Below are 24,567 nucleotides of genomic sequence, written 5' to 3'. Positions count from 1 at the left end.
CTCCCCAGCCTGTCCCAGTTTTCATGATGCACATTTTGCATGACTGCTCCTAAGATTCAAAGTTACTGTTGGTCTCGGCGGTAAAAACGGCTATTTCTTTGCATAAGCATGTCTAGTTATTGGAGCGTTAGTCCCACTGCCTCCACAAGGCAGTTTTATCGAGGGCTAAATCTAGTTTTTGAACATAAGAATGAGAGGCAATATTATTAGTACTTTGCATTTACTAAAACTGAAACAGAGACCATCTATGAAGCTTCATAAAATATCCAAAGGACTTGTCCTGCTTTGTTGTGATGATGAAGGGAAAGAAGGCTGAATCACACCTTTCACAGGCAAATCTACTACTTTATTTTTTATGCCAAGATGCTGCAATACCAACCAGCAAAATAACCAAGTGGACACCACACCGACCTTACAGCAGACACAGTTCTATCACTACTATCATTGTTTAAAAGAGATTATGTTGCTCAGCCTTTGAAGAAATAAAGATGCACTCTGACAAAGCGGTTAGACACCTTTCAAGCTGTTTACCTTTCAGAACCCCACCCTGGGGCACATTGGCCTTGCATCTCTCCTGCCCAAAGATGACAAGTTAGAAAATGTTTTAGGAGAGTGACGAGTTCAATCATTTTAATTTTAGGGGAATCCTGCCTTTCTTCTAACAGTGTTAGAAATTCTCATTCCCAACTGTAAAGTTACTCCTAGTGCCACACACACATTAGCTACCCAAATCATGCTCATCTCCTTAGAGGCTTGCATTAGAAGCCAAGACACTCCCAGTTGTACATCCTGCACTGTGCTGATGCTGACTGGTACTTTCTATGTCTTCATATCTCTCGTTTTGACACCTGCATGAGGCTGCAGCAGGACAACCCCTGTAGTCACAGTGGAACAAGTCTCCAAGCTAACTCGCCCTCCACACTGGGCTGCTCTGGTGGCTGCTTCAAGAGTGGCCTGCATACACAGGACATACTCGCAGCCCAGCCAGCCACATCATGACAAACTGCTTTAAAGACACAGGCAGATAACTTCATCAGGGCTAAGGCAAGTGAGTTTTTACATGCCTGTTTGCTTGTACATTGTACATGGCAGCAGCACAGAGCTTCAGCCTCTGGTACATCGCTTCGTGAAGACGTGGGCTGTGCTTACAGCTATAGACCCATCCAACACTGGCTGGAAACCAATGAGGAAACAAAAGGAGTCAAGCCACTGGAAAATAAAAAGTAGTGTTTTTGTGAAAGGTTTTTCTGAAATGAAAAAGAAAGGTAAGTCAGCAGAGATGTTTCCATTGACAAGATGGATAGGGGACTGAATATTTCCTTCCGTTTCTGATGCCAAAGTGGAATCAGTCACCATACTGATAAACTGAGACAGACCTGAGTTTCCTTTGCATGGAACTTTCCAAAACAAAATCCAACCTTGTTTCTCCTAAAAGGATTTTTGTTTTTTGTTTTTTGTTTTCCCTTGACAGACATAACTGTCAGGTACAGAGCCAAAAATTAAGAAGACAGATACCTACTATTCCAAACCTATGAAAACTACTTTTATCATACTAAGTACAAGACTTGAAAAAGACTCAACGAGAGGATGCTGTAAGTCTATTTTAATACTTCAAAAGAAGCAGAATACTATTTTCAGTGATGAAACCCTCTAAGCATCTCAGTTACAATACAATCATAGATACAGAACTATTTTACGGGTCATGTGAAAGTCAAAAGTATCATCGACTTCATAAGGAATAAAGCTTCAAAGAAAACTATTCTTACATGCAATTAATTGCAAGGAATCACATTATTGCAGAACAGAGAATTGCCAATTGCATGATGAACAATGACTAGGTGAGGGCTGTTTACCTAGCAGAAATGAAGTAAAACACGACAACTTACACTGAAGTTTCAGTCCTTCTGAAGTAGAAGTGATTTTGCTTGGACAAATAGTTATCATCAGGACCATAACAAAAGCTATCACAGCTCAATTCCAGAGTCACTTCTCTCTGACCTGACTCAAGCAAACACAAGCAGGATTCCAGTTTGTATAAATTTCAGAACAGACAGTTGTACAACATATTTTGCTTTCTAAGAGTTAATTTACGGTTTTAATGCAAACACCAAGCAACTATCTCAGACATTAGAACATGTATTATTTACACTGCAATACCATTTATGTTTTAAAAAATCTGTACTGCTGGAGTATGGACAAGAGCATCTTTCCAAGTCTGCACCCAAGTTGTTACACAATCCTCTACCTAAAGAGAATCATCCCCCTTTCTCACCCACAGCCTCTCATGCATCTTTGCAGGAGTTTCAGATAACTCAAATACAGGACAGCAGTTCTCCTCAGAAGAAAACAAAGCCAATCAAATCTGTCTCAGTACACTCTTGACAATGGACAATGTGCAATTAAAGCAAATTCAGATTAATACCACAGCCAGGAGTACCACCCTGCTGCAAAAGCCAAAACTCAGAATATGCCAAACATACTCAACTTAAAAAGTAACCAAAAAAAAAAACGAACATACACACATCCTTTCCAAAGAGCATAAATGTGGAAGGAGTCAACTAGAAATGAATTACAGTATCATATGTTCAGTTGTACACGAGGTCCTTCCCAGTAACTAGAGTAACTAACTGAAAAAGATACCAATCTTTACTTTTCTTACTGCATCTCTTAACTAATAGTTATCAGTTTGACTGTAGGCTCCTTAGAGCATAAACTATTTCTTTGTTCTTTATCTGTATGCTATTAAATTCAATTTGATCCAAACGCAACAAGGCTTCTCAAGTTCAAAGCAATATAAACAGGAATTGTTGACTAACAAGAAAGTTAAGGGAGAAGAATCATCCTAATGCAAATTACAGCAAAAAGTAGAAAATGAAATTCATAAAATGAATAATATTCCTCCAAAACTGAGTCAGTGTAAAGTTTTAATCTTTCCTCTGCACTGTGTATTTTGCCACTTCTCAGAACTGAAAAGGATGACAAATCCATTGTAGCACTTTTTCTGTCCCTGTTAAAAGGGAACTAAGCTTTACAAAAAGGAGGTGAAGGGGTGGGTGGGTGATTCTATGTAGTGAAAATACCCTCAAAATGACGTTAGCTGACTCACTGACACATGTGCAACAAGAGTACGACAACTGTAACTTGGAGCGTGCTGCCATTTCACTGCATTCATTTAGAAATACCACTGGACTACAGGCTTCCAAAAGTCCAACAATGGTAACGCTTTTTTTTTTTTCTTTTTTTTTTTTTGTTCCCCTTATTAGTAAGCACTGTTAAGGAATAGCTTTAATATAAAGAGAATAAAACAGACCACCCATCTTTCCTTACCCAGAGCTACCCAACCTACCAGTACAGAAATACCTTTCTACACCTAAGGACTTAGTTTAAACACGTCTCTGGATGTTGCTTTAAGAACCATAAACTTCCAAGGGATTCCATTAACATCAGCTATGATCCTAATTTCAGATTTAAAATGAGACACACATGAGAGAAAATCAGTGCAAGATGTGAATCCTCTTTCATGCTTTTAGCCTCAACACACATCTCAGCTGAGCTGGGGGTTGGAACTACATGATCCTTGAGGTCCCTTCCAACCCGGGTGATTCTGTGATTCTGTGATCTCTGTGAGCTGTGCATAGCTGCAGTACAGTTACATTGTGTGAAGGAGGTTTTCATGAGATGGATGATCTGCAGTATTAAACATGGTGATCATTTCAAACAGGAACCTCATGTTCTCAGGTACAATTTAGTTTTCCATATCTTAGCAGCAGTGTTTCTTCTTGATATTAAAATAGAGTCACTGACATAAGAGACGGCCTTCCTTTGGGTTTTTTTAAGCCAGTGCTAGAAGGTAATTCCTACAACAGAATTTAAGAGCAAAAGGTCAGAGAAGTGCATGGCAAAAGGAAAAACCCTAGAAATTGCAACTTAAAGTAGCAGCAGTTCAATAGCATCTCGCTGCACATCTGATAGCATCTCGCTTACACATCATGGTTTATTAACAAGATTTAGAAAGTCTAATTTAGATTTCCGTTGTTTATGCCAAGTTTTTTTTCTTTGCTTAATTAAAATAAGTTGATGCACCTAACTTCTGGGTCTTTATGTGCCAGTGCTATTCTACCTGCTTGCAGTTTGGGATCTGTCATAGAGTTCTTCAGTTTTATTTTCTGTTGTGGGGTTTCTCTTTATTACTATTTTTTAAGTCACAAACAAATATTTCAAATAGCCTATGCATAGGTTTAGCAGAACTAATGCTTTTAGTGCCAAAAATTCAAGTTTGTCTTTCTGAAGCAACTGAGCAACTTTCATATGGAAGCGCTTCATGAATGTCATGCATCCTTTAGTGACAACATCAACTAACGGCACTTAAACAATATAAGCTGGCTTTGTGGTTTAAGCCAGCAGGCATCTCCACACCACACTGCTGTTCACTGTGGGATGGGGGAGAGAGTCAGAAAAAGGCAAAACTCGTGGGCTGGGATAAAGACAGTTCAACAAGACAAAAATGGAAGAGTAAGCAACAATGCTAACAACAATTATAGTATATACAAAATAAGTGATGCAGCTGCTTACCACACTGTGGCATTCCAGACCTTGTCAAGTTGCCCAGCTCTTGCTTCTTGGACAGACCTCCTGTTTCCCTATTCACTTCTATCCACTAAATTGCCTGTTCCCCACAGAATTTCTCTAGGTGATGAGAAGTACTGAATCTTCCATGAAAGCAGTAATGGAAGAGATACAAGCATAATCAAGTGACAATGTACCTGCAATTTACAGTCCTCCTCAGAAATCATCTTGATATTTCTCATCATCATCATAGAAACATCACAGAACGGCCTGGGTTGAAAAGGACCACAATGATCACCCAGTTTCAACCCCACGCTGTGTGCAGGGTCACCAACCAGCAGACCAGGCTGCCCAGAGCCACATCCAGCCTGGCCTTGAATGCCTCCAGGGATGGGGATCCACAGCCTCCTTGGGCAACCTGTTCCAGTGCATCACCACCCTCTGTGTGAAAAACTTCCTCCTAATATCTAGCCTAAACCTCCCCTCAGTTTAAGACCATTCCCCCTTGTCCTATCACTATCCATCCTCGTAAACAGCTGTTGCCTCTCTTGCTTATATTCTCCGTTCAAATACTGGAAGGTCACAATGAGGTCTCCCTGAAGCCTTCTCTTCTGCAAGCTAAACAAGCCCAGTTCCCTCAACCTTTCTTCACAGGAGAGGTGAATTCCTTTTTAATGCAAGTGAGGCAACTGCTCATATTGTTTACAACAAATAAGTACATAAAAACAGCTTTTGCCAATGGTGAAGATAGAACTTTCAGAGTCTTTCAGAGCTCAAAGCCAATCCTCGAGCACGGAAGTTAAATAGCAACAAGTAGCAACAACTTCACAGCATTATCAGAACACACTTGATGTTCTCCCTTAGGAGCTTATGCAGAGGATATTAAATACATTCAAGCAGAAAAGAAAGTATGGTTGGGATAACAGGGTTCTGAGCCTTTACAACCTGAGTATGGTTGCAAGGTTGCTTAGCGCTGCACAATCGGGAAAACGAAGCCTTGAGACTTCCTTGGAAGTTCTTTGAGATGCACCAGAGAATAAAACAAATAAAGAAAAGGAAGCATTTCATCAATTCAAGGCCCAAGGAATCTTGAATGGACAAGGAACATCCTTCTTCCCTTCCATCTAGTCTACTCACATAGTAGGAATTTGTTCTGCTGCAAAATGGATTGATGGAGTGATCATTAATTAGTCAGCTAGATAAGTAAAATAAGAACAGTGTGGGGCGGGTTTTAAAAAGATACCCTTCTGTTTAGGAAGCCAATGACAGACTGAAGGCAAACACAAACACCCAGACAAAAGGCTGCAATGATTGTGGACTCCAGTAAGATCTGTTTTCATCAGTTCTTAATCAGTTTCTAATAGCATGTCATTGTTCGGTTTTATATAGAAAATTGCACCCACTACTGAGATAACATTTGCTTAACTACCAAGATAATATTAGCTTAAAGCAATTTGATACCTGTATCTCTGCCACAGCAGTTAACTGCACCTGGAAGTGTCACATTGCACTTCACATTCCCACAAAGGGCACTCCACGTGTATTTTGAAGTCTAGCACCTAGGAGAAGAATAAAACACTAATTTCCATTCTTCATAATGTAAATTAATCTAGGTAACAATAGCTGAGGTGTCAGAAACATAACTCAACAAGAAACATGTGGCCTGAATTAGGCAGAGCTGAGCTTCCATTTCTTTGAGCATATACAATGCCTGACATTTATTTTCAAACACAGCACTGAGAAGTCAGAAGAAGGAAAACTGAATGTATCAGTTTAGATTGCCTGCAGAGGTAGCTATATATCTGGAACCACACATTTCCAGCCATGAGCTGCTCTAAAAGGGACAACTAGAAAATTGTAGCACCCTGCATTCTCACTCATTTACTGAGAGCCCAGACTGAGCATTCAAAATCAGTGGTCAGAAATACAAACCTGTTGAGTTCAGCAGATACACAGTACTCTGATCTCTCTAAGATGTCTCATAACGAACATGCTCTCTTTGTCTCCCCAAGTAGTCATGGAAAAGTAGCTGTAATATTCATTTTAATGAAAGTAGCAAGCATACAGAGCCCTGCATTCTCAAAACCACCTTGGCATGTGTAACTTTTCCTATGAGAAAGTATTTCCTTCCTCCATTTTGCAGCCCTCAGCAGAACTCAGAAAGAGATGAACTGCCCTCTCCTCCTATTGATCACGACTTGGGGAAAAAAATAAACCCAAGATAAATCAGTAGCTCTTAATGCAATGTCATGTTCTGCTTTCCCACAATAGCTTTCAGAAATTCTCTGATGTTCACAGATTAAGCTTTTATTTCTCATGTCCAGATTATCTGCTACACACATGCAATATGGAACTACAATCTGGTAACTCCAGGAATGCTATTAAATTCATAAATTCCAGACTGTAAGTGAATGGCTGTTTGGACATTGCTGTTTAAAAGCACCGACTGTAAAATAACCAAGATGTTTACCCACCCAAACCACCCAACCAACACAAACACTCGAGCATTCAGTAATAAAAGCCACTTGCCATCCCCCACACCATGAGTTCTGTGCCAATACGTCGTAAATAATGAGACTGACTGTTTGCAAACGCTGATAAGTGTAATTAACCTTCATAACCCTGTCTCTGGCCTTGAACACTGAAGCTGAATTCATCTTGAAAACCAATTAAAATGCTAAGTAGTCTATACACTTTGGGACTAGAAAACGGCATACTGCATTCAATAAAAATATGAAAAGTACAATTGTCTCCTTAGCATCAAGGATTTGTTGGTTATTTAAGCAAAAGTCTTAACTACATCATGCTTTTAAATAATTGAACAACTCTTCAGATCTCCTTTAATACCCTGAAACATTTAAGATTTATGCAGGGATACAGATCTCCCATCTTAACAAAACTGAAGGTTTAACAAAAAAAAATATAGGCAAAGAAACAAAGGAAAGAGTTAAGTGAGTCACAAGGTTTGATGCTGTCTTTTTGTGCTTATCTGTAATGACAGACATCAGCTGTATCAATAAGGGCCAAGGGCTCATTCTCAGCTCACACAGCATGCTCTGCATTTCATTTAGCCTTTAACTTCATTCTGCCCAGCAGGGTGCCCTTACTCATTCTGCCCTCTAGATCAAAAGGAAAAGGAAAGATACTTAAGATTTATGTTGCTGAAACGGCCTTTCTAGGGCTGACAGTTTTAAATGAGCAGAACAGCATGGCAGACAAATGGATCTGAAGTTTTCATTTCTCTGATGCTCTTTCCTGAATGAAAAGCATAGAAAATATTGGGTTAACTGCAAGTGCTCAACTGCAAGGTAAGGCTTCAGGCAGACCTCACAGCCAGCTAAAAGCTGCCTACATATTGAGAGCTTCTTAGAAATATATTAAAAAACATTTCAGAATGGTGGAGTCTCCTTGGAGATTACTTCTGTAATCCATCCAGCCTTAAGATAACAGAAACATCCCAAACCACACGCAGTCATTCATTTTCAAGAATATTTCTGAATGTGGCAGCACTCCAGTTTAGACAGTGCTCTAAGCTGATTACAAATGGTTCTGAAGTTTTAAAATATTCTATTAAATAACGGTAGGATTTTTTAGATCTCATCGAGACAAAAATATCTTTAGGATCTTTACAGTGGATGTCATATTTCCTCTAACAACATAAACCAAACATGTTGTCTTGCCATGAAATTCAGGTGCTTGTGCATCTGCAGCTGTAGCTTAAGGCTTTTTTTCCAGTCCCTTAGTTTTGTCAAAGTTGGAGCAACCTGTATGTTATTCTATTACCACATCCCCAAATAATGAAGGGAATCAAAGATTATAGTCATATCCCTAAACACTGAAGCAAACAAAAGCTTATAACAGACTGCTGCCCATATGCTTACACGAGCATTTCAGAGTCTACTGACCTGACCAAATATTATTTTGCATGTCAAAATACAAACACTGTCACAGGTGGAGAAAAGCACTCTGTAGCTTTGCTTAAAAAACAAATTGCTATCATTTCCTGCCTTCCACCCTTCATGCCATGAGCTCAAAATTCACATTATAAGATTTTAAACCAGGTATGAGATTCTGCTCATTTAGTAACATCACAACTTTTTCCATGCTATTCTGTATAGAAGCTGCCACATTACAATCAGAGAGGTAAAATCTGTGTATCTTTATAGTTGATTATTACATCTATTCCTTCTCATTAATCATCACTGTTATTCACTCTGGTACTAATTAAATTCATGGTTGTTGTTGTTTTTCCAGTTAAAACAGTAGGTAGAGACATAACTCTCTTGGCAGAAGAAATCACTTTACCTACTTTTCCTAATTCTGCAATGAACCTGAGCTGCTTATCACCGTGTAAAAGTTACTACTCTGTTCTACCATCAGAATATTGTTTCCCCTGATCTATGTGTGTATCTAAGCAGTCCTCAATGCTGTCAAGTTATCCTTGATATCTAATGCACATAGCTGTGCTGCAGATAGCAGCATTTTATGCAACTCACCTCTTTACTTTCAGTTAAATAGTGCAATATAAAGGATATACTGCAAGGTTGTTGCAAGAAAATTCAATGTAAGCATTTGTAGAACTTACTATCCATAATAAGTGTACAAGATGTATCAATTTGAAAAGCAAAACCTTAGTTCCTTCTCCCCTGAGGAAGGAAGGACCTGCACCTCGGTGCTGATCCATCATAGAAATTTAAGGTACTGCAGCTGAGGTAACATCCTTCAAAATGTTTGACCCTGGAGTGAAAGAAGGTGCAGCTTCTGCGTACAAGACCCACAGACTGTTCCTGTGTATGTGATCTGAGCATCCTCAGACATCTCACCTCAGCTGGCCAAAGCCAAAAAGAGATTATGATGATCTAAATCCTCTAGGTCTCCAGTGTGCTTGGAATCCTGTCACATACTTCCCAGAAAGCAGTGGCCTTCCCAGCAAACTCTGGGATGTTTTGCAATGAACTCTCCAGCTCCTTAAGTTGACTCTGGCCCATCGGCCACCAGCTTGCTCTGCAGAGCCTCCTAGGAGCAGTAGCTTTCTCTAAAAGGTGACTTCACACACCTCACAACACATATGGCACGAGCTTCACAAAAGTAAGCTGTCACTGGAAGCAAAGAGCAGTTCAGTCCAAAAATCAAAACAAAAACCAAACATAACAAGAAGAAAGAAGCAAACAAAGAAACAAGTCACACTTCCTTCCCTCCCTCCAAGACTTCACAGATAAAGAGAGAAATTCAACAGTCACCTCAATGAAGACTCTGAACTATACTCAGAAATTCACGTTATGAGGGAAGAGGTTGCTTCTACAACACATCCCCCAACATCTTTAAATATTATGAATCACAACAGACGCTACTCATCCTTGGAGAGACAACCTAAGTATCTCAAGTCTGAATTTAAGACAGAAATATCCTCTAAGGCAACAGTTTACATTTCATTCACCCACAAGAATCTTTTTTTTTTTTTTTAATCTCATGAAATTACATTGACTGTTAGTGCTGGAATTATAAGCACTACTTTTGAAACCCTCAAAAATGTTTACAATGAGTAACAGTTGGGATTTCGTGCAATGTCTCAGATGTTTCAGCTATCACTTCTGGACACTGGGAGTACATTGGCAGTAACATCAGTTCTCTGTCACTCGAGCTTCCTTTTCCTCTGCCGTGACTACCAGCACCAATGCTATTGTACATGCTGTTTCTGCAAAAGGTCAGCTGCCAGACAACATTCCACATTCAGATTTAAAAGTAAAAAAATAAAACTCAGTCTGCAATCCATAGAATAACAATTGAGTTGCCCTTTATACCATTAACCTAAGATGCAGCAAAGCCTTCCTGAAGTTTAAAACTAAAAGCAAAATCGAAAGACTCGAAGTTTCAAGAACCCTAAGGCTCCCATTCCTACTCAGCAATACCCTGCAATCATGTTGCTGACAAGTTACTGGTCTTTTTCCACAAGCAGAATAAGCCATTGAGAAGTGTAATTTTTGAGATGGATTCCTCAGTAACCTGATGAACAAATCACTGTTGCAAGCTCTGCTGAAGAACTTGCAATATACTTGTTAAGTATTCACAGCATGAAAATTGCCAAGATGGTATGAATTTCAGAGATCTAAAGAATTCTGTGCACATACAAAGAGAAAGGAAGATTCCACAATTTATTGTATAGAATAATTAACAAACAGAGTTAAAAAGATATGCCAGAACCTGAAAAAAGTACTAAACTAGAATTCATCAAAAACATGCTTCTTACACGTGAAGCAACACAATTTGTAACCTGTGAGCTGAAAGGCTGGCAGTGCCCAAATGAGTGATCCTCTGCAAATGAAGAACCAACCAACCATCCCCATGCACCACAAGCCTCACTTCCTTCTTTACATGAAATAAAAGCATGTGTACCTGTTCCAAGCTGAGAACCAGCTGGAGTTGATGACAGGTGCGTCTGTGCACTCAGATTTATTTCCATCAGTTTTTCTCTAATTTCATAGGGCATTTTATTGCTTTTCATTCTGTTTTTTGTTTTAACCTTGCTTGGCAAGCATAAGCTTGCTATGTGGAGCTCCTTTACCACAGTGAGGCTCCTCTTTTTAATGATAGGAGAATCTTTTCTAAAGAAAAACATTATTTTTGGTTGTTGATTTCAAAGGTCGGGCTAAAGCTCTTACAAGTATCTCTGTGAGTTATTCAAATAAATAGAACCTGCACTTTTCTTTTGAAGATCATATGCCAGAAGCTTGTTTATTCCCCTGAAGAGTTTCTACTACGGGCATCGTAAGGTAGCTGTTTGCACTGAGATTTATCCACTCGTGTCACAGCAGCACAGTCAGGGCAGTTCCGTATAAATCCAATCTTGAATCACAGTACTATCTTGACAAACGCAGCACATCCTCATAGGAAGATATACTTGGAGCCTTTAATTAAACTTACAAAGCATGCTTCATGTGATATTGGCTTCTCTCCACAAGCACAAAGACTGCATTTTTATTCCTGACGAGATATTCATTTGATCACAAAAGAAACATCACAAAAATTGTAATTCCTGTACAGGAGAAATGTAACGCTACATGAGTCTTTCAGCCTCCAACAGATCAAAATGGTCAATCTAGTAACATTGCAGCATAAATTTTGAATCCAGAATTACTGGCTTAGAATTGCAACTTCGTGCATATTGTGCAAACTCACTTTAGACTTTTAAAGAGACACGAATCAAAGCAAAGAGTTATCTGCAAAGTCTTCAATTTGCATCAGAGAGGTTATACAAATTTGCTCTGCTTACCCACACAAAAGCCTCATTTTTCCAAAGGAAGCTGCAACGAATATGAAGGACTTCAGGTGTAGCCTACCCCTACTGTTCTGTTGTGCTTATTTGAAGGCAACAGCTCTGAACAGATGACAGTCAGTTCACAGAAAGGAATCTGTTTCTGATATATTACCAGTACTGCTCCCTTACTCGTGTAAATAGATGCACCCCTGCACACAGACTATGTTCTACAGGTTTAGCAAGTCCTTGCAGTTGGGCAGATGCTTCACAGGCACCGTCTGTTTGACAGGGACATAGCACATACTACTGTCTCTATGTCACCTGCAAGCATACCACCTTAGGAAAAACAAAAACACAACTGAATCTACCCTCATCTCAAACCAGTAGCCCTCCTCAGTGTCTGAGCTGTCCAGGGGGAATACAAGGTTATGACTATTCCCTCTTCTAAAGCTATATCCTTCTGAAAAATAGCTAAGGCCACGGTTAGTCATATGGTGCCCAGAGATGGAAGAAATAAGACAGAAATCTCCCTGCAGCCATTTAACCACAATCTGTGCAGGAGACCAAGGCCGAAGAAAGATGAGAAGTAATCAAGGAAACCAGAGCAGGCAGTTTAGATGGAACTACAGGAGAAAGTAGACAGGACATACACCACAGGAGTAAGCAGCCATCCCAGATGTCCTTTCCTAACTAAAACTAACATGCAGAAGACACTCAGCATCCTGCTCAGGCAGCAGGAGAGTAGAAGCAAAACAGCCATCTCAACTCAGGCAGAGAACCGTCCACCAAGTGTGCATGCAACCACTGTATCAAGTGCAACTCTGCACTGACAAATGGCATTCCTCCATTTGTGACACATATGCTAGATCCACCTCAAGTATTAAATGTATCAGCCACCAGCAGCACGGTCAGGAGGGCAGTCACACTGCCTTGACAAACACACTGCCTCAGGTACGGCTTTTACAGCTCTATCCTCCACCTGCCCCCACCTCTGTTGCTCACCTTTCATAACAGCTCCAAACAGAAAAGAAAAAAAAGGTAACATGCCACAAAGGAGGACAGAGCACTGTAATTTCTCACCATAAGCAAACAGCACGTCTTAGAGACTGGTATCTAGAGAGCTGGAAGACACATAAATCTGAACACCAGCACTGATCCTGAAATTTCTTCTTGCACACCTCACACATGACATGTACGACTTCGAACACACAGACCCCTCTCTTTCCCAAAGGTCTTCTGTATTAACTTCTGATGATGCAAGCTGTTACTCAATCATACAACCCACAATAACAAGATGTAACACGTTTTTGTGTTAAGGGACATGGTTTAGTGAGTACTACTAGTGATAGGTGGATGGTTGGACTGGATGATCTTGAAGGTCTTTTCCAACCTTAGTGATTCTTGTTTTCAAAATTTGGAAAGAACCTGGTCTACTACACTCAGAATAACGGCATGTTGGCTGTACAGCACATGTGACAATCCCTGGCATACTGGCCAAAGTCAAATTACCACTGTATCTGCCCCTGATTTTAGCGGTGCAGCCAATAAACAGCGCTCCGCTATGTCAGTGTCAGCTGAAAAGAGATCAGTCTGTTAGAAATACCGAATTCTCACCCAGTCCACGCCTGTTCCTGACCAGCACCCACAGAACTTCTCCTTTGCAATTTTTCTTCCCAATCCTACTAGCTATTATTTGAATCTTCAGAAAGTCTTTTTTGGTTTAAGCTTTATTTTAACTCTGCTTTAGTTCATGCACAAGTTTTGTTTCATCTAGACTTGAACCAAACAATAAGTGCCCAAAGATTAGTGACAATCATATGCTAAAAGGAGTAACAGCTGTGTCCCTTTTTTCAGTTCTTGATGCTTTCATCACACTAGTATTTCATCTCGGGACTACTCCCATATTTTTAAGGCCAGTATACTAGGAAAAGATAAAACTTCCCTTACTTACCGCACTCCACATACCAACATAACATCTCTGCGTATTGTATTCTTCATTTACACTTGAACTACACCTTAATTTAAAAAAATCAAGTATCTTCCAAGTACATACGTATTCTTAGTCTTCCAGATGGTATTACAATAATAACAAATCTGCAGTGCCAATAACCTCTCAAAGAGTAGAACCGTAGCTTTTAAGGTTTGTAGAAAAGCAGGCCCACAGTGGCATTAGTCTTATATCCCCAAACAGCTCAACTAACAGATTCTGAAGAACGTTTTGTGTGGAAGTATAGATGGCATTCCTACCTTTCCTAATACAAGGCACTTATAAGCTAATCTATTTTTCCTCATCTTTTGAAAAACTGAGGCAAAGCACCTCTACTCTTTGTACAAGCCACGAGCCTTCTCACAGCAAAAGATGGCTGGTACCAACCCACCCCATTGTAAGGCAGTACACAAAGCACAAACCCTTTCTTCTGAGGTAGCACCTGGATGTCTCTGTGCGCTATTTAGTGCGGACTGTGCTACACCAGTTTTGCTGCAGTTAAATATGCCATATACTGAAACCAGTAACCCCTACAGGCCTCCACAGTATAAAGTTCACAGTTATCTGCTTGCGTTCTGTGCTAGTACTAACCTAATACAAAGCGGTTTTTTATTTAAAAAGATGACAAAGACTTCACACTTCATAAATTTTATTCATCTTGACTGGAAAGACTTCCTGATACTTTGTTTTCATCAAGGAACCTATACAAAACGAATTACAACAACTGTTTTGGCCAGACTGCAAAAATGGACTTAATTCTGTTTTATTTGCTTGGGTGGGGCTTGTTTTTCCCCACAGAATCACAGAACTGTGGGGTTGGAAGGGATCTCTGGAGATCATCTAGTCCAACCCCCCGCAATGGCAGGCTCCCTACAGTAGGTTAGACAGCAAGATGTCCAGGCAGGCTTTGAGCATCTCCAGAGAAGACGGCACCATAACCTCTCTGGCCAGCTTGCTCAGTGCTCACAGTAAAGATCTTTCTCAAGCTGTGACGGAACTTCTGTGTTGCAGGATGTTAGGACCTGTTGTCTCCTTTCCTGCTGCTGAGCACCACTGAAAAGAGCCTGGCCCTGCCCACTCTGAGTATTTGCAACTGTTGATAACCCCCCCTCACCCCTCACCCCCAGTCTTCTATTATGCAGGTTGAACAGCCCCCACCTCCCCCAGCCTCTCCTCATAAGGGAGACACTCCTGGCTCCTCATCATTTTTGATGCCCTCCACTGGACTCTCTCCAGCAGTTCCCTGTCTTTCTTGAACTGGGCAACTGGGCACAGCACTCCAGATGTGGCCTCACCAGGGCAGGGCAGAAGGGAAGATAACTTCCCTTAACCTACAGATCATGCTCTTTTTAACGTACCCCACGATACCACTGTTGTTCTTAGCTCCAAGGGCACACAGTGCTGGCTCACAGCCAACCTGGACACCCAGCTCCTTCTCTGCAAAGCTCTTTTCCAGCAGCTCAGCCCCTAATCCGTACTGATGCATGCAATTGCTTTTCCCCAGGTGTGGGACTCCACATTTTGCCTTTGTTGAACCTCGGCCAACTTCCTCTCCAGCCTGTCCAGGTCTCCTGAATGGCAGCACAGCCTTCCAGTCAGTCACTGTTCTCAGCTTTCTGTCATGAGTGGTTTTTTTAGTTGGTTTGAGGGGTTTTTTTGCTGTTGTTTTAATTACACAGGCTGTAATCAAGTGTAGTTGACAAAACTGAGTAGATGAGATACTAGAATCTGTAAGAATGTCCATGACTAATTGGATTCATTTTAGATAATAAACTACACTGAAATTATTTGCATATGTATTTTAGTTCATTCACTATTATTAGATTCTTTAATTAACGCATGGCAATTTTATAAAGCATACTGTGGGGTCGGGGAAAAAAAGAACAATAGTGACATGATTTCTAAAACATGTAAGTATTGAGTAACCAAATTCCAACAGCAGCAAAGTTGGCACTGAAGACAAAGAGCTTCATAGCATTATGCCAAAATCATCAAAGCAGCAGCACTCAAACTGGTAAATAGACCAACATAGGTATTCCAGTGCTCTCACACGCTAATTTCTTCTCCCTTGTCACAGCCTTCCCTTTTTTCTAAGCACTTCAGCAGACAGTAGTTCTGACGATTTTACATCTAATGTATAACATGCACAAGAACATGCACAAGCAGTAAAAAAACAGCACTGGAAATGCGTTCAGAATATAACCTGTATTTGGATCACATGTTACATGCAGTACATCTGGCCAAAATACAGAATGCTTGGGAAAAAGATAACAGAGTTGAATCTGAAGTTTTCTGCGAAATCTCCAAAAGTTGTCTCCATTGCTCACAATAATGACCATCATGCAGTTTTCTAAGAAGTTCATACAGTAACATCAAATATCATGCAGTTGACATCTCCACCTAACATCTTGCACAGCTTCTTCAGACCTTACAACCCTGGGCAAGTGCATGGCAGAGTGGAAGCAATGCTGGCACAGCCATTATTTGCACAGAAGTCCTGTGGCTCTGTAAGAACTTCATCATGTGAAAGTAAGATTTAAAATTTAGAGCACAGAGCAAGTGACTTCTTCCAAAAAAAGTGAAACTGCACACAGACAATTCTTAGGGGAGAAGAAGTCCATTTCCAGCATGCCCAGCTGGCTCCATTGGCTCCCTTCTGTTGGGTAGGACTGCAACACAACAGAGCTGCCCCTGCCCATCAATCTGCAGGACCAGAGATACCATTTTCTCAGCAACCATTTGCAAAGCAGGGTAAGGGGTACTGAGCAAAGCCTGTGCATAAGTCCTGCATCCTTCCAGTGGACAGAGTGTAGACAATGTGGATAGGAAGCAGACAGCACTGCCATCCTCCTTTGCTCAGAGTCCCTTCTACAAGCCTGGAAGCACATTGCTACACTCTCTAAAAAGGACCAAAGCACAAAGCGAACCCAGTAAGTAAATGGGAGTTGCCTTTATTCCATGATACATTTGAGAATGGGAATGAGTGGAAAGTAAAAGTTAAACAACTAGCATTTTCTCTATATTATTAGTACCCATTCTCAGTAGTTGCTTACACCACTCCAAACATTTATCTAAACCATCTCAGCTCTCAGCAGGCGACAGATAAACTAACTCTTATGATGGCTTCCCACTGGAAAAATACAGAGAGAAACATCACAAGAGCTCTTAACAATGCAAAAAGGAACTTACATTGAAGGCCTTACAATGCAGCTCTTATCGGACAAAGGTAATGTCATGTGAGGAGGAAGACTGGTGATCTTCCAGGCCACATTAAATATTTGCCTTTAGGCCGCACGCACTCTGAGCAGTCCTTCAATAACAAACAATGGTAAACCCATTCCCCTGGTACAATACAGCAGTGCAGTTTTGACCCCCACAGCTACAAAACAAAGACCTGTAGTTTATCTAGCCCAAATGTTTCCATGTCCACACAATATCCTAGCTATGCTTGCCATGCTCAAGAACAGTGTTTGCTTTACAAAGGGTAAAGGTTTGCAGGCCACACTGAAAGAAGAGCCGCATTGCTCTGCTCTCCGCAGCACGCCCCAGCTCACACAGAGCAGGCCTCCTGCCCAGCTACCTCCCACACAGCAGCCCCTAGGGCTCCAGCAGTGTGATGTCAGTGCCCTGGCTCAGCTAAGGAGACCAGTCCTACAGCACTGATGTCCCTGCACATGAGCACCATGCAGAACTCTCTAATTGCTGCTTGTGCCAAAGAGACCTGCAAGCAGCTACTTCCATTGGTCAGCTTCACACGCAGCAATAATGGCAAAAAAAATGCTATTTAGCACTGCAAATGTCTTCTATCACTGAATCCCCATACTGAGTGATCTTCTTCATTACTTCACAGCTGGAAGAGGGAAGCTAAGCTCACAAGTAAACGTATGTTTCTTAATTCAGCACCACTTGACAAGTATCTAATCACACATTTATGGCATCATCACATACTTCTGTAAACTTGCAAAGACTGCAAGAATGTACAATCTGAGCATGTTAACCAAAAAAAGCAAGAAAGAATCCTCAGAGCACTGCCTGAACAAACGCTGCCTGTGCTCTGCCTAGGAGAGTGCTCACTTGGCCTGCAGAACTATCCTTATTACTACATGTTGAAACAGTAATTAGAAAAAAAATTCAACAGAAAATCTCACGCAAAGGAACCTGGTGTGTACCTGTCAAAAAGTGTCCATGTCTCTTAAAATGAATCACATTTCTCCTACAGGATGCTGCCAAGAACCGTCAGTAATTCACAAATTAGATAGCAACTGAACCAGCATTCACTGCCCAAATCTCATATTAAGAATGACGCCCCTGTTACTTAATATACCTATTTTAAGTAACACGCTGTTTGCCTCAACTCTCCAAATCATCTATGAACACATATGTAAAGAACATTTTTCTGAGGAAAATAAGCCAGCTGCTGAGACGAGGCACTCCACAGGTATTCATAAAAAAGCCTCCTGTACTTCGGGAAATCCCAGCGTTGGAATGACAGTTCTGCCATTTGTCATTTGAGGAGTCAAGTAAATCATCTATGAGTACTGTTACCTTTGCGGGGAGGAAGAGGGGAAAACAGAGCTTACTGCAGCTATTCCTAAGGAAAGATAAAGACCAACCCCAGTCAAGTATCCTCTTCAGTATACTGGGCACCAGCTTGCTATCAGCTTCAAACCAATGAGCACCAAAACCAACTTATCTTCTGATGCACAGTTCCTTCAACAAACACACTTCCTTAAGTTGTGTAACAATACTTTAATTTAAAAAAATAAATTATGTGTTTAAATTAGGAGAAACATGCCGCCCTGTGAAGTCCAAGCCTTTAAAAAAAAAAACAAAAACAAAACAATCAGCTGGTCTTCAGAATACCACAGCTTCTGCTTGCAGGCAAGGTAAAGATAACAAAAAGAAACAAGCTGCTTTCCCTTGCCTCAACTGAACAGTCATATCAACACCTTCTGCATTACTTCAATACAAACGCTGGCTGACAGGATTACAGCACTGGAAAATACATGAATGTACAGATAGTGCACGAATTTATTCAAGCCTAGATGCTATGAGAACATGAAATGAGATACGGTGCAGGGAAATGGCTGAATTAAAAAAAAAAAAAGGGAGGAAGGTCAGATACGCACACTTGAGTTCTGTGTCAAAGTCACTGCAAACTCAGGAGCTTGCAAAGAGACAGAAGTGACGGTTTCACTGGACTATCAACACTGCACATTGAGGGAAAAGGCAAACTAGGCTCAAACTCGCATCTACTGCTAACAGCGTGAAGAAAATGAGGCTTATTTCTTCATCTTGTATCAGAAGTCCACGTTACTTCCTCAAAATGAAAATCTCACTTTTCAAATGCCTCTTACCATCTGTCAAACACTTCTAGTTCCTCTCAAGAGGTTTTTTTTATGCTACCATATACGTTACATCTGCAACAGATTTTCCTGTTGCAGAGTCCAGATGGAATAAAACATTGTTTTATAACAAACATACCAAAATACTGTACAGAATTCAAACTGTGCACAATCCGGAACCAGCTACTCTGTACAGAACACTCCATACTAACATAACTGCTGTTAAACAGCACCTTATTACAAGAACTGTTTCCTAAACATCCCTCAGTTTATAATGTTCAGTGCTGCATTTATACCTTCCTCTTGGAGGTGAAGGTCAGTCCTTGAAACACCAAGCTCCTTCAAGTCTACAGTACAAAATGACAAAGAAGTGAATTAACTGAGACAAACTACTGGAAAAGTATGCAACTTGCTATTGGCCAAGCACTTTCTTGAGATAAAGCCACAAGCAGCAGCTTCTACTGAGTTTAAATTGATCAACCTTTTAGGTAGAGAAACCATTTCCTTGATCAGAAATTGATTTATAAAAAACATCTCCAAAATGATGCAGATTGTTTAAGTCTGGGCTCAAAGCAAGTGCACAAAGTAACAATGTATTTTCCATTTAATTCCAAAGATCATGAAAGTGAATACTATTTTTTTCAGAGGAAAAAACTTTTTTTTTTTTTTTTTTTTTAAATATACTCTCTGGTTACAATTAGACCTTCTGACATCTGAAAAACTTGTAAAAGCCACACTAGCCTCAATATCTGTTCATACCTTTTAAAGAAAAGAGGCCATTCAAGTAGCTCCAGCTGTAAGCCCTTCACTCTGTATTAGTGGAAGAGCTGTAGCAGCAGAGGGAAGGAAGCAAAATACTGGCAGTAAACAGAGAGGTTATCAACTTTATCCACAGCATAACAGCAAAATAAATCACTCAAGCAAAATCCAGAAGCAGCCCTCTAAAAGGAAACAAAGCCTTCAGGAAAAATCTTTCTGACCCCTAAGACTGTGCATCTCTCAAAGACAGACTGCTGAAACATATAATTATCAATTATGTGTTGTTAACTATTACTACTACTATTGCTACATGCCTTGTAATAGAAGTTAACTAGAAAGGCAGTCTCATTCAATATCAGTATGAGCACAGAATAAGAAAGGGGGGTGGGGGGAAACAATGTGTCGCTCAGTACAGCACTATTTGACATTTAGCAGCAGGACTTCTTACTTCCTCACCAATTCTCTGAATCCCTGTAGGTGAAGAGCTGCACTGCTTGCTTTCACGCAACAGCAGGGGCTGCGTAAGGACCCATCTCAAAAAGCTTTCAGCTGCTTCCCATCTCCTTAGAAGCTCACCTGCCATGGAAGCAAGATCTGACCAAGATTTACATAGTACCATTTTGGGAACACAATCATACCCTCTGTACTGCCTTCATTACATTGAACGCTACTTCAGAAAAATCCCCGCTTTTAGGTAATTTGCCACCTAGTCTTAACTACTTTGATTCCTAGAAAACAGCTCTGTTTCTTCACTGATGGACTTCTTCTGTTCTCTTTTATTAATATCTTGTCCGCTGTGCATTAGAAGTTGTTCTGCTTTTAATCAGAAATCTGAGTACCTCAGGGCTTGATATAGGCTCAAAAAGAAAAGCCAGTTGGCTCATTTGGAATAGTTAACTATATGATGTCATGTGTTTTCTGTATCAAATTTATTTTCTGTTCCAAAACAAAAGCCCAAGAGACAAACATGAGAAATTGCTTGGAGGATAGCCTAACATGACAGAGATTTCATAGCACATGGGGGATAATGGAGGAACCCCCTCAGAAAATTACCCAAGAGGTGTCAGAGAACAGTTGTGTGAAATGCAATAGGGAGGCAGGTGGTGGAACAGCCACCAGGGAACAGAGGAGCCAAATCAGCAGCACGGTTGATTAAATGCTGGCAAAACGCTCCACACAAAGATCTACCAGAGGGAGAGGCAGCTGGAGCACGACTCCATAGGGCACAAGCATGCATAGGTTCTTGTACTGGGTGGCTGCACGAGCATTTCCTTGAAAGCATGACAACAGACAAAAAAAAGTGGAATGCAGTACATGTAATTCCCTGGCCCTTCTTGACCAGTTCAACAGAATATTTATCGCCCCCAAAGCACAGCAATCCTAAACTTCCATTTTCTACTAATTCCAGCACTTCAGCTCCCCCAGGTGTAAAACCCTGAAGCAATACAGTAAGATCTAAAGAAAAACCATTAGTAAATCAGCCTGCCTTTCACCCTTGTTCAATTCCCAGTAAGAAGCACACAAGCCCAACAGTTTTTCCTGCAGCCTCGGGAAATTCTTCCTTCCATAGTAAAAGTTAACAAGTTTAAACAAACATTGATGCCAATTCAAGCACAGAACATGAAGTACCCCCAGAAGTTCACTGCTGCGTGTGGACACGAGAGCTGCACGGTTATTTTCTGAGAAGATCATTTTACAGTAATTTGACATGAAAGCACGTTTAAACAGAGCCCTTTCCTTTAACCACATTTGACCAAGGAAAAGAAAAACATACGTTGCTTGTTGTATTCTAAGTTATATCTGTCTCAGCAACTCACTCTACTTACAGCACCTAAGCAACTCCCCAACAAGACAAAAATTAAGCTAGCACCCACAAGTGAGCAGATTAGTGCTTCAGTTTTGAAACAGACTGCGTTAAGTCAGAGCTCAGAAGGGAGCTCTAGAAAGCTGTTTGCCCAGGAAACAAACTGCTTCAAAGCTCAGGAGTAACGACGCGAAACTACTATGAGACCAAAGAAGCAAACACTCTCAGTAGCTGTCAGGGAACTCTGAAGCACGCAGAATTGCTTCAGTGCCTTTGGTACCAGGTGTCAGCCGCACCGAGCCATTCTCCTCCTGCACTCAGAGCAGCGCTGCAGCAGCGCCGGGCTCACCGTAGGGCAGACGTGATGGGAGCTGCACTGTGCCCAGTTCTCTTACACTGACGTTGGCTGAGAGCTTCAATTCAGTACCCACGGCTGTCTCCCCAAAATTCCGAACGTTAGGTTAATATCGAACAAGCACCAGCAGCGACTCAACTGCGTAACGGCGACCAAACAGATCTATATTTTCTGTACTTCAGTTTAAATGACTGAAGTTAGGGAAACTTGCAGATGCGAGCAGAGGCCTCCCGCCCTCCGCCCCGAGAGCTCGCTTCGCTCGCACCGCGCTCCGCGAGCGGCACAGCCCGCGTCAGGAGTCGGTTGTCGCCGGGTGTCGGACACCGCCGAGCTGCCAGCGGCCCGCCGGGCGCAGAGCCCCACGCACACCGCACACCGCGGGGCTGCGGTTCCGCCCGCCCAGCAGGCGGCACTCCCGGCGCGGCCGACCCCCGCGGGACCCCCGCACCGCCCAACGGCCGGCCCGTCCCGCAGCCTGGCAGCCGCCACCCCCGGCCGAGCGGGCAGCACCGCGGGGCCACGCAGACGACCCTCCCGCCCTGCGACCCCGGCGGGGCGCCGGCTCACCTGTCCCCGCGGCCGGGTCCGGGCGGGAGACGCGGCTCGGCCCAACCAGTGCGGCCGGAGCGGGAGCGGCACACAGACCGCACACAGACCCCTCACCGCCCCCGCGCCGCCCCGCCCCTCTCGCTCCGCTGCAGCCCCGCCCGCCGCGCGCACGCGCCCGGTCGCCGGTTGATCCGCTCATCCGCCGCCGCCATAACCCGAGCGCAGGCGCGCGCCGGGCTGTCGTGCGAGTGCCGGTGGTGGCTGGGGTGGGGGGGCGACGGTAGGCGTTGGGAGCTGCCCGCGCCATGGGGACACGGGGGGAATGGCTGGTAGCGGGGAGCGGGAGATCATCGAGTCCTACCCTTCTGAAGTGCGCTCCCCGCAGTCGCACGTATAGGCGTCTAGGCGAGGCCTTGGTATCTCCGCAGAAGGAAACTCCACAGCCTCTTTGGGTAGCCTGCTCCTCTGCTCCGTCACCCCACAGCGAAGGAGCTCTTCATGTTTGTATGGAACTGAGTTCAGTGTGCTCTCATGGCAGTTTTAGCCGTGTATGTGTTGGTAATATAAACCCACAGCACATGTTGCCATATTAAAAATAAAACAAATTTGTACCTTGGGTTTTCATCGCCTGCCAATTGCTATAACTGGGAGCAGCTGCGAACTGCTGAGTAACTTTGGAAATGCTGAGCATCCTCTTTCCACTTATGTCAAGAGGAATTGCTGTCAGTACAGACAGAAGACATTTGGTGCCTCCAGTGCTGCCCAGCTAACTAGTGACACAGCAATTGCCAAAGGATGAATGCTTCCAACCCTGAAAGTACAACTTCAGCTCCATCTGTTTTTCAGTGTTATCTCGTTATGTCAGTGTCACTGGGAGTCCATTATCTCCGGCCAATGTTCCACTCACAGTCTTTTTGTTCTGTTCCTCAAATAGGCAGAGTTAATTAAAGGCTGAGTATTCTTCCAGCAGCATTTCTTTTTCTTTCACGTAGGTCTGTAGAAATACACACATGCATCTCCAGCTGCAGAACACTGCTTTTCCCCTCCGCTATTAGGTACAGAATGCTGAAGAACGCAGCAAGCAATTGTTTTCATTCTCAGAAATAAGTTGGAGTTTTTCTGCACAAAGCTTTCTATGATTCAACACCACTTTTTGCTGAAGGAGGGACCAGGATGGGATAATTCTCACTGATGAGAGGTACCCACGCAGGCTCTCTCCGTTCAGCTTTAACTCACAAGGCTGTGGCCTAGCTAACGGGCTGGCTCTGCGGTTGTGTGCAATTTGTGACTCAATCACCTCTGGCCTTGTGGCAGAGGGCAGTTCTTATAATGCTGCTTTCAGAATCATCATCTTTGCCCCGTCATATTAAGAGAGCTGCAGAAAGGAAACAGGGCGCCTGAAGTCCCACAGGACAACCATGGGCATGGTGTCGGATGTGTGAGGAACACGACACCAGGCACTCGGGCAGCTAGGAACTGGTCTGTGTAGAGAGCATACCAGCTGAATCCATGCCGCACTCTTTGCCTCTCCTGGAGGTCACCAGTAAACTCCTCTTACTCATCTCCTAGAGTGCTTTCTTTGCATTACAGTTCTTGTATTTCAGTCTGCAATAGGAGGGGAGGCTGCCAGCATGCCAAAACAGCAATCTTTTATGGAGAAGCCCAGTTATCTGATCACATGATGTCAACTGAACTGAATAAATGCTGACATAGGTTTCATTTGGTTGTGCAAACCTAGGTTACATCACAGAAATTGTGGTAATTGGCCTCTTATAGCAAGGGGATAATGACTGTGCACTATTGTATATTCATGTTTGAGGACCTAGAATGCTGATAGATAATAGGAGTTTGTATCTCAATCATTAGGGCTTCAAGTGGAAGAAATACATGACTGGCACCACTGATATGTTGAGTGGTGAAAGCATTTGCCCACACTGCATGTTCCTG

The 24,567-nt window shown here is 42.3% G+C and overlaps 1 protein-coding gene across 3 annotated transcripts in view; it reads right to left on the bottom strand.

The window, feature by feature from the left end:
- OSBPL8 (oxysterol binding protein like 8) overlaps positions 1-22,758 on the bottom strand; it is an 81,060-nt gene extending 58,302 nt beyond the window's left edge. For 2 of the 3 annotated variants that reach the window (XM_052668326.1, XM_052668328.1), the window contains exon 1: positions 22,639-22,758. The gene's annotated coding sequence lies outside the window, so the exon portion shown is untranslated. Of the gene's footprint in view, positions 1-6,027; positions 6,051-22,638 lie in introns of those variants that run through there. The other variant, XM_052668327.1, reaches the window with a different exon arrangement.
- Between the last annotated feature and the right edge of the window lie 1,809 nt (positions 22,759-24,567).

The sequence above is a fragment of the Tympanuchus pallidicinctus genome, unplaced genomic scaffold, assembly GCF_026119805.1.
Source record: "Tympanuchus pallidicinctus isolate F22 unplaced genomic scaffold, pur_lepc_1.0 scaffold8, whole genome shotgun sequence".
Lineage (NCBI taxonomy): Eukaryota > Metazoa > Chordata > Aves > Galliformes > Phasianidae > Tympanuchus > Tympanuchus pallidicinctus.
The sequence above is the reverse complement of the archived record's forward strand: the minus strand, read 5'-3'. Positions and strand labels throughout refer to the sequence as shown.